The sequence below is a fragment of the Hypomesus nipponensis genome, chromosome 25, assembly GCF_054491055.1.
Source record: "Hypomesus nipponensis isolate SF chromosome 25, ASM5449105v1, whole genome shotgun sequence".
NCBI classification, from domain to species: domain Eukaryota; kingdom Metazoa; phylum Chordata; class Actinopteri; order Osmeriformes; family Osmeridae; genus Hypomesus; species Hypomesus nipponensis.
This window is the reverse complement of record NC_140385.1, coordinates 13730001-13737500: the sequence shown is the minus strand read 5'-3', so window position 1 is coordinate 13737500 and position 7500 is coordinate 13730001. Positions and strand designations below refer to the sequence as shown.

Sequence of the window (7500 nt, the reverse complement as noted above, 5' to 3'; positions counted from 1 at the left end):
TTGCAATATGCACAAGTAGTCCTTCATGAAAGGGGCTGGAAGCTGTTTTCATTTTGAAACGAGAGAGAGAGAGAGAGAGAGAGAGAGAGAGAGAGAGAGAGAGACCACCTTGCATTGTCAATTGCTAAATCTGTATATGGATAAGTAGCCTATGGTTGTCAACTTATTTCGTACGGCCATACCAGCCTGGCAACGCCCGATCTCGTCTGATCTCGGAAGCTAAACAGGGTCGGGCCTGGTTAGTACTTGGATGGGAGACCGCCTGGGAATACCAGGTGCTGTATGCTCTTTTGCTCATTCACTTAGAAACTGAAATCTTGCAATATGCACAAGTAGTCCTTCATGAAAGGGGCTGGAAGCTGTTTTCATTTTGACACGAGAGAGAGAGAGAGAGAGAGAGAGAGAGAGAGAGAGAGAGAGAGAGAGAGAGAGAGAGACCACCTTGCATTGTCAATTGCTAAATCTGTATATGGATAAGTAGCCTATGGTTGTCAACTTATTTCGTACGGCCATACCAGCCTGGCAACGCCCGATCTCGGAAGCTAAACAGGGTCGGGCCTGGTTAGTACTTGGATGGGAGACCGCCTGGGAATACCAGGTGCTGTATGCTCTTTTGCTCATTCACTTAGAAACTGAAATCTTGCAATATGCACAAGTAGTCCTTCATGAAAGGGGCTGGAAGCTGTTTTCATTTTGACACGAGAGAGAGAGAGAGAGACCACCTTGCATTGTCAATTGCTAAATCTGTATATGGATAAGTAGCCTATGGTTGTCAACTTATTTCGTACGGCCATACCAGCCTGGCAACGCCCGATCTCGTCTGATCTCGGAAGCTAAGCAGGGTTGGGCCTGGTTAGTACTTGGATGGGAGACCGCCTGGGAATACCAGGTGCTGTATGCTCTTTTGCTCATTCACTTAGAAACTGACATCTTGCAATATGCACAAGTAGTCCTTCATGAAAGGGGCTGGAAGCTGTTTTCATTTTTACACGAGAGAGAGAGAGAGAGAGAGAGAGAGACCACCTTGCATTGTCAATTGCTAAATCTGTATATGGATAAGTAGCCTATGGTTGTCAACTTATTTCGTACGGCCATACCAGCCTGGCAACGCCCGATCTCGTCTGATCTCGGAAGCTAAGCAGGGTCGGGCCTGGTTAGTACTTGGATGGGAGACCGCCTGGGAATACCAGGTGCTGTATGCTCTTTTGCTCATTCACTTAGAAACTGAAATCTTGCAATATGCACAAGTAGTCCTTCATGAAAGGGGCTGGAAGCTGTTTTCATTTTGACACGAGAGAGAGAGAGAGAGAGAGAGAGACCACCTTGCATTGCCAATTGTTAAATCTGTATATGGATAAGTAGCCTATGGTTGTCGTCTTATTTCGTACGGCCATACCAGCCTGGCAACGCCCGATCTAGTCTGATCTCGGAAGCTAAGCAGGGTCGGGCCTGGTTAGTACTTGGATGGGAGACCGCCTGGGAATACCAGGTGCTGTATGCTCTTTTGCTCATTCACTTAGAAACTGAAATCTTGCAATATGCACAAGTAGTCCTTCATGAAAGGGGCTGGAAGCTGTTTTCATTTTGACACGAGAGAGAGAGAGAGAGAGAGAGACAGAGACCACCTTGCATTGTCAATTGCTAAATCTGTATATGGATAAGTAGCCTATGGTTGTCAACTTATTTCGTACGGCCATACCAGCCTGGCAACGCCCGATCTCGTCTGATCTCGGAAGCTAAGCAGGGTCGGGCCTGGTTAGTACTTGGATGGGAGACCGCCTGGGAATACCAGGTGCTGTATGCTCTTTTGCTCATTCACTTAGAAACTGAAATCTTGCAATATGCACAAGTAGTCCTTCATGAAAGGGGCTGGAAGCTGTTTTCATTTTGACACGAGAGAGAGAGAGAGAGACCACCTTGCATTGTCAATTGCTAAATCTGTATATGGATAAGTAGCCTATGGTTGTCAACTTATTTCGTACGGCCATACCAGCCTGGCAACGCCCGATCTCGTCTGATCTCGGAAGCTAAGCAGGGTCGGGCCTGGTTAGTACTTGGATGGGAGACCGCCTGGGAATACCAGGTGCTGTATGCTCTTTTGCTCATTCACTTAGAAACTGAAATCTTGCAATATGCACAAGTAGTCCTTCATGAAAGGGGCTGGAAGCTGTTTTCATTTTGACACGAGAGAGAGAGAGAGAGACCACCTTGCATTGTCAATTGCTAAATCTGTATATGGATAAGTAGCCTATGGTTGTCAACTTATTTCGTACGGCCATACCAGCCTGGCAACGCCCGATCTCGTCTGATCTCGGAAGCTAAGCAGGGTTGGGCCTGGTTAGTACTTGGATGGGAGACCGCCTGGGAATACCAGGTGCTGTATGCTCTTTTGCTCATTCACTTAGAAACTGAAATCTTGCAATATGCACAAATAGTCCTTCATGAAAGGGGCTGGAAGCTGTTTTCATTTTGACACGAGAGAGAGAGAGAGAGAGAGAGAGAGACCACCTTGCATTGTCAATTGCTAAATCTGTATATGGATAAGTAGCCTATGGTTGTCAACTTATTTCGTACGGCCATACCAGCCTGGCAACGCCCGATCTCGTCTGATCTCGGAAGCTAAGCAGGGTCGGGCCTGGTTAGTACTTGGATGGGAGACCGCCTGGGAATACCAGGTGCTGTATGCTCTTTTGCTCATTCACTTAGAAACTGAAATCTTGCAATATGCACAAGTAGTCCTTCATGAAAGGGGCTGGAAGCTGTTTTCATTTTGACACGAGAGAGAGAGAGAGAGACCACCTTGCATTGTCAATTGCTAAATCTGTATATGGATAAGTAGCCTATGGTTGTCAACTTATTTCGTACGGCCATACCAGCCTGGCAACGCCCGATCTCGTCTGATCTCGGAAGCTAAGCAGGGTTGGGCCTGGTTAGTACTTGGATGGGAGACCGCCTGGGAATACCAGGTGCTGTATGCTCTTTTGCTCATTCACTTAGAAACTGAAATCTTGCAATATGCACAAGTAGTCCTTCATGAAAGGGGCTGGAAGCTGTTTTCATTTTGACACGAGAGAGAGAGAGAGAGAGAGAGAGAGACCACCTTGCATTGTCAATTGCTAAATCTGTATATGGATAAGTAGCCTATGGTTGTCAACTTATTTCGTACGGCCATACCAGCCTGGCAACGCCCGATCTCGTCTGATCTCGGAAGCTAAGCAGGGTCGGGCCTGGTTAGTACTTGGATGGGAGACCGCCTGGGAATACCAGGTGCTGTATGCTCTTTTGCTCATTCACTTAGAAACTGAAATCTTGCAATATGCACAAGTAGTCCTTCATGAAAGGGGCTGGAAGCTGTTTTCATTTTGACACGAGAGAGAGAGAGAGACAGAGACCACCTTGCATTGTCAATTGCTAAATCTGTATATGGATAAGTAGCCTATGGTTGTCAACTTATTTCGTACGGCCATACCAGCCTGGCAACGCCCGATCTCGTCTGATCTCGGAAGCTAAGCAGGGTCGGGCCTGGTTAGTACTTGGATGGGAGACCGCCTGGGAATACCAGGTGCTGTATGCTCTTTTGCTCATTCACTTAGAAACTGAAATCTTGCAATATGCACAAGTAGTCCTTCATGAAAGGGGCTGGAAGCTGTTTTCATTTTGACACGAGAGAGAGAGAGAGACCACCTTGCATTGTCAATTGCTAAATCTGTATATGGATAAGTAGCCTATGGTTGTCAACTTATTTCGTACGGCCATACCAGCCTGGCAACGCCTGATCTCGGAAGCTAAGCAGGGTCGGGCCTGGTTAGTACTTGGATGGGAGACCGCCTGGGAATACCAGGTGCTGTATGCTCTTTTGCTCATTCACTTAGAAACTGAAATCTTGCAATATGCACAAGTAGTCCTTCATGAAAGGGGCTGGAAGCTGTTTTCATTTTGACACGAGAGAGAGAGAGAGAGAGAGAGAGACCACCTTGCATTGTCAATTGCTAAATCTGTATATGGATAAGTAGCCTATGGTTGTCAACTTATTTCGTACGGCCATACCAGCCTGGCAACGCCCGATCTCGTCTGATCTCGGAAGCTAAGCAGGGTCGGGCCTGGTTAGTACTTGGATGGGAGACCGCCTGGGAATACCAGGTGCTGTATGCTCTTTTGCTCATTCACTTAGAAACTGAAATCTTGCAATATGCACAAGTAGTCCTTCATGAAAGGGGCTGGAAGCTGTTTTCATTTTGACACGAGAGAGAGAGAGAGAGAGAGACCACCTTGCATTGTCAATTGCTAAATCTGTATATGGATAAGTAGCCTATGGTTGTCATCTTATTTCGTACGGCCATACCAGCCTGGCAACGCCCGATCTCGTCTGATCTCGGAAGCTAAGCAGGGTCGGGCCTGGTTAGTACTTGGATGGGAGACCGCCTGGCAATACCAGGTGCTGTATGCTCTTTTGCTCATTCACTTAGAAACTGAAATCTTGCAATATGCACAAGTAGTCCTTCATGAAAGGGGCTGGAAGCTGTTTTCATTTTGACACGAGAGAGAGAGAGAGACAGAGACCACCTTGCATTGTCAATTGCTAAATCTGTATATGGATAAGTAGCCTATGGTTGTCAACTTATTTCGTACGGCCATACCAGCCTGGCAACGCCCGATCTCGTCTGATCTCGGAAGCTAAGCAGGGTCGGGCCTGGTTAGTACTTGGATGGGAGACCGCCTGGGAATACCAGGTGCTGTATGCTCTTTTGCTCATTCACTTAGAAACTGAAATCTTGCAATATGCACAAGTAGTCCTTCATGAAAGGGGCTGGAAGCTGTTTTCATTTTGACACGAGAGAGAGAGAGAGAGACCACCTTGCATTGTCAATTGCTAAATCTGTATATGGATAAGTAGCCTATGGTTGTCAACTTATTTCGTACGGCCATACCAGCCTGGCAACGCCCGATCTCGTCTGATCTCGGAAGCTAAGCAGGGTCGGGCCTGGTTAGTACTTGGATGGGAGACCGCCTGGGAATACCAGGTGCTGTATGCTCTTTTGCTCATTCACTTAGAAACTGAAATCTTGCAATATGCACAAGTAGTCCTTCATGAAAGGGGCTGGAAGCTGTTTTCATTTTGACACGAGAGAGAGAGAGAGAGAGAGAGAGAGACCACCTTGCATTGTCAATTGCTAAATCTGTATATGGATAAGTAGCCTATGGTTGTCATCTTATTTCGTACGGCCATACCAGCCTGGCAACGCCCGATCTCGTCTGATCTCGGAAGCTAAGCAGGGTCGGGCCTGGTTAGTACTTGGATGGGAGACCGCCTGGGAATACCAGGTGCTGTATGCTCTTTTGCTCATTCACTTAGAAACTGAAATCTTGCAATATGCACAAGTAGTCCTTCATGAAAGGGGCTGGAAGCTGTTTTCATTTTGACACGAGAGAGAGGGAGAGAGACCACCTTGCATTGTCAATTGCTAAATCTGTATATGGATAAGTAGCCTATGGTTGTCAACTTATTTCGTACGGCCATACCAGCCTGGCAACGCCCGATCTCGTCTGATCTCGGAAGCTAAGCAGGGTCGGGCCTGGTTAGTACTTGGATGGGAGACCGCCTGGGAATACCAGGTGCTGTATGCTCTTTTGCTCATTCACTTAGAAACTGAAATCTTGCAATATGCACAAGTAGTCCTTCATGAAAGGGGCTGGAAGCTGTTTTCATTTTGACACGAGAGAGAGAGAGAGACAGAGACCACCTTGCATTGTCAATTGCTAAATCTGTATATGGATAAGTAGCCTATGGTTGTCAACTTATTTCGTACGGCCATACCAGCCTGGCAACGCCCGATCTCGTCTGATCTCGGAAGCTAAGCAGGGTCGGGCCTGGTTAGTACTTGGATGGGAGACCGCCTGGGAATACCAGGTGCTGTATGCTCTTTTGCTCATTCACTTAGAAACTGAAATCTTGCAATATGCACAAGTAGTCCTTCATGAAAGGGGCTGGAAGCTGTTTTCATTTTGACACGAGAGAGAGAGAGAGAGAGAGAGAGACCACCTTGCATTGTCAATTGCTAAATCTGTATATGGATAAGTAGCCTATGGTTGTCAACTTATTTCGTACGGCCATACCAGCCTGGCAACGCCTGATCTCGGAAGCTAAGCAGGGTCGGGCCTGGTTAGTACTTGGATGGGAGACCGCCTGGGAATACCAGGTGCTGTATGCTCTTTTGCTCATTCACTTAGAAACTGAAATCTTGCAATATGCACAAGTAGTCCTTCATGAAAGGGGCTGGAAGCTGTTTTCATTTTGACACGAGAGAGAGAGAGAGAGAGAGAGAGAGACCACCTTGCATTGTCAATTGCTAAATCTGTATATGGATAAGTAGCCTATGGTTGTCAACTTATTTCGTACGGCCATACCAGCCTGGCAACGCCCGATCTCGTCTGATCTCGGAAGCTAAGCAGGGTCGGGCCTGGTTAGTACTTGGATGGGAGACCGCCTGGGAATACCAGGTGCTGTATGCTCTTTTGCTCATTCACTTAGAAACTGAAATCTTGCAATATGCACAAGTAGTCCTTCATGAAAGGGGCTGGAAGCTGTTTTCATTTTGACACGAGAGAGAGAGAGAGAGAGAGACCACCTTGCATTGTCAATTGCTAAATCTGTATATGGATAAGTAGCCTATGGTTGTCATCTTATTTCGTACGGCCATACCAGCGTGGCAACGCCCGATCTCGTCTGATCTCGGAAGCTAAGCAGGGTCGGGCCTGGTTAGTACTTGGATGGGAGACCGCCTGGCAATACCAGGTGCTGTATGCTCTTTTGCTCATTCACTTAGAAACTGAAATCTTGCAATATGCACAAGTAGTCCTTCATGAAAGGGGCTGGAAGCTGTTTTCATTTTGACACGAGAGAGAGAGAGAGACAGAGACCACCTTGCATTGTCAATTGCTAAATCTGTATATGGATAAGTAGCCTATGGTTGTCAACTTATTTCGTACGGCCATACCAGCCTGGCAACGCCCGATCTCGTCTGATCTCGGAAGCTAAGCAGGGTCGGGCCTGGTTAGTACTTGGATGGGAGACCGCCTGGGAATACCAGGTGCTGTATGCTCTTTTGCTCATTCACTTAGAAACTGAAATCTTGCAATATGCACAAGTAGTCCTTCATGAAAGGGGCTGGAAGCTGTTTTCATTTTGACACGAGAGAGAGAGAGAGAGACCACCTTGCATTGTCAATTGCTAAATCTGTATATGGATAAGTAGCCTATGGTTGTCAACTTATTTCGTACGGCCATACCAGCCTGGCAACGCCCGATCTCGTCTGATCTCGGAAGCTAAGCAGGGTCGGGCCTGGTTAGTACTTGGATGGGAGACCGCCTGGGAATACCAGGTGCTGTATGCTCTTTTGCTCATTCACTTAGAAACTGAAATCTTGCAATATGCACAAGTAGTCCTTCATGAAAGGGGCTGGAAGCTGTTTTCATTTTGACACGAGAGAGAGAGAGAGAGAG

The 7500-nt window shown here is 47.0% G+C and overlaps 20 non-coding genes and 5 pseudogenes across 20 annotated transcripts; all 25 read left to right on the top strand.

Annotated features, from left to right (window-relative positions):
• Positions 1-168: 168 nt before the first annotated feature.
• LOC146222996 (5S ribosomal RNA) lies at positions 169-287 on the top strand. Its single transcript, XR_014749167.1, has one exon. It is a non-coding gene; the product is annotated as a 5S ribosomal RNA (ribosomal RNA).
• A 214-nt stretch (positions 288-501) lies between these two features.
• On the top strand, positions 502-610 carry LOC146222995 (5S ribosomal RNA; annotated as a pseudogene).
• A 172-nt stretch (positions 611-782) lies between these two features.
• LOC146222994 (5S ribosomal RNA) lies at positions 783-901 on the top strand. The gene has a single exon (XR_014747805.1). It is a non-coding gene; the product is annotated as a 5S ribosomal RNA (ribosomal RNA).
• Positions 902-1083: 182 nt separating this feature from the next.
• On the top strand, positions 1084-1202 carry LOC146222993 (5S ribosomal RNA). The gene has a single exon (XR_014750560.1). It is a non-coding gene; the product is annotated as a 5S ribosomal RNA (ribosomal RNA).
• Positions 1203-1382: 180 nt separating this feature from the next.
• On the top strand, positions 1383-1501 carry LOC146222992 (5S ribosomal RNA). Its single transcript, XR_014750404.1, has one exon. It is a non-coding gene; the product is annotated as a 5S ribosomal RNA (ribosomal RNA).
• A 184-nt stretch (positions 1502-1685) lies between these two features.
• On the top strand, positions 1686-1804 carry LOC146222991 (5S ribosomal RNA). The gene has a single exon (XR_014750558.1). It is a non-coding gene; the product is annotated as a 5S ribosomal RNA (ribosomal RNA).
• Positions 1805-1976: 172 nt separating this feature from the next.
• LOC146222990 (5S ribosomal RNA) lies at positions 1977-2095 on the top strand. The gene has a single exon (XR_014750557.1). It is a non-coding gene; the product is annotated as a 5S ribosomal RNA (ribosomal RNA).
• Positions 2096-2267: 172 nt separating this feature from the next.
• Positions 2268-2386, top strand: LOC146222989 (5S ribosomal RNA). Its single transcript, XR_014747793.1, has one exon. It is a non-coding gene; the product is annotated as a 5S ribosomal RNA (ribosomal RNA).
• A 182-nt stretch (positions 2387-2568) lies between these two features.
• LOC146222988 (5S ribosomal RNA) lies at positions 2569-2687 on the top strand. Its single transcript, XR_014750556.1, has one exon. It is a non-coding gene; the product is annotated as a 5S ribosomal RNA (ribosomal RNA).
• Positions 2688-2859: 172 nt separating this feature from the next.
• On the top strand, positions 2860-2978 carry LOC146222987 (5S ribosomal RNA). Its single transcript, XR_014747782.1, has one exon. It is a non-coding gene; the product is annotated as a 5S ribosomal RNA (ribosomal RNA).
• Positions 2979-3160: 182 nt separating this feature from the next.
• Positions 3161-3279, top strand: LOC146222986 (5S ribosomal RNA). The gene has a single exon (XR_014750554.1). It is a non-coding gene; the product is annotated as a 5S ribosomal RNA (ribosomal RNA).
• A 176-nt stretch (positions 3280-3455) lies between these two features.
• On the top strand, positions 3456-3574 carry LOC146222985 (5S ribosomal RNA). Its single transcript, XR_014750553.1, has one exon. It is a non-coding gene; the product is annotated as a 5S ribosomal RNA (ribosomal RNA).
• A 170-nt stretch (positions 3575-3744) lies between these two features.
• On the top strand, positions 3745-3853 carry LOC146222984 (5S ribosomal RNA; annotated as a pseudogene).
• A 180-nt stretch (positions 3854-4033) lies between these two features.
• LOC146222983 (5S ribosomal RNA) lies at positions 4034-4152 on the top strand. The gene has a single exon (XR_014750551.1). It is a non-coding gene; the product is annotated as a 5S ribosomal RNA (ribosomal RNA).
• A 176-nt stretch (positions 4153-4328) lies between these two features.
• On the top strand, positions 4329-4447 carry LOC146222982 (5S ribosomal RNA; annotated as a pseudogene).
• A 176-nt stretch (positions 4448-4623) lies between these two features.
• On the top strand, positions 4624-4742 carry LOC146222981 (5S ribosomal RNA). Its single transcript, XR_014750550.1, has one exon. It is a non-coding gene; the product is annotated as a 5S ribosomal RNA (ribosomal RNA).
• A 172-nt stretch (positions 4743-4914) lies between these two features.
• On the top strand, positions 4915-5033 carry LOC146222980 (5S ribosomal RNA). The gene has a single exon (XR_014750549.1). It is a non-coding gene; the product is annotated as a 5S ribosomal RNA (ribosomal RNA).
• A 182-nt stretch (positions 5034-5215) lies between these two features.
• On the top strand, positions 5216-5334 carry LOC146222979 (5S ribosomal RNA). Its single transcript, XR_014750548.1, has one exon. It is a non-coding gene; the product is annotated as a 5S ribosomal RNA (ribosomal RNA).
• A 172-nt stretch (positions 5335-5506) lies between these two features.
• Positions 5507-5625, top strand: LOC146222978 (5S ribosomal RNA). Its single transcript, XR_014750547.1, has one exon. It is a non-coding gene; the product is annotated as a 5S ribosomal RNA (ribosomal RNA).
• Positions 5626-5801: 176 nt separating this feature from the next.
• LOC146222977 (5S ribosomal RNA) lies at positions 5802-5920 on the top strand. The gene has a single exon (XR_014750546.1). It is a non-coding gene; the product is annotated as a 5S ribosomal RNA (ribosomal RNA).
• Positions 5921-6100: 180 nt separating this feature from the next.
• On the top strand, positions 6101-6209 carry LOC146222976 (5S ribosomal RNA; annotated as a pseudogene).
• A 182-nt stretch (positions 6210-6391) lies between these two features.
• Positions 6392-6510, top strand: LOC146222975 (5S ribosomal RNA). The gene has a single exon (XR_014750545.1). It is a non-coding gene; the product is annotated as a 5S ribosomal RNA (ribosomal RNA).
• A 176-nt stretch (positions 6511-6686) lies between these two features.
• On the top strand, positions 6687-6805 carry LOC146222974 (5S ribosomal RNA; annotated as a pseudogene).
• A 176-nt stretch (positions 6806-6981) lies between these two features.
• On the top strand, positions 6982-7100 carry LOC146222973 (5S ribosomal RNA). Its single transcript, XR_014750544.1, has one exon. It is a non-coding gene; the product is annotated as a 5S ribosomal RNA (ribosomal RNA).
• A 172-nt stretch (positions 7101-7272) lies between these two features.
• On the top strand, positions 7273-7391 carry LOC146222972 (5S ribosomal RNA). The gene has a single exon (XR_014750542.1). It is a non-coding gene; the product is annotated as a 5S ribosomal RNA (ribosomal RNA).
• Positions 7392-7500: the final 109 nt, after the last annotated feature.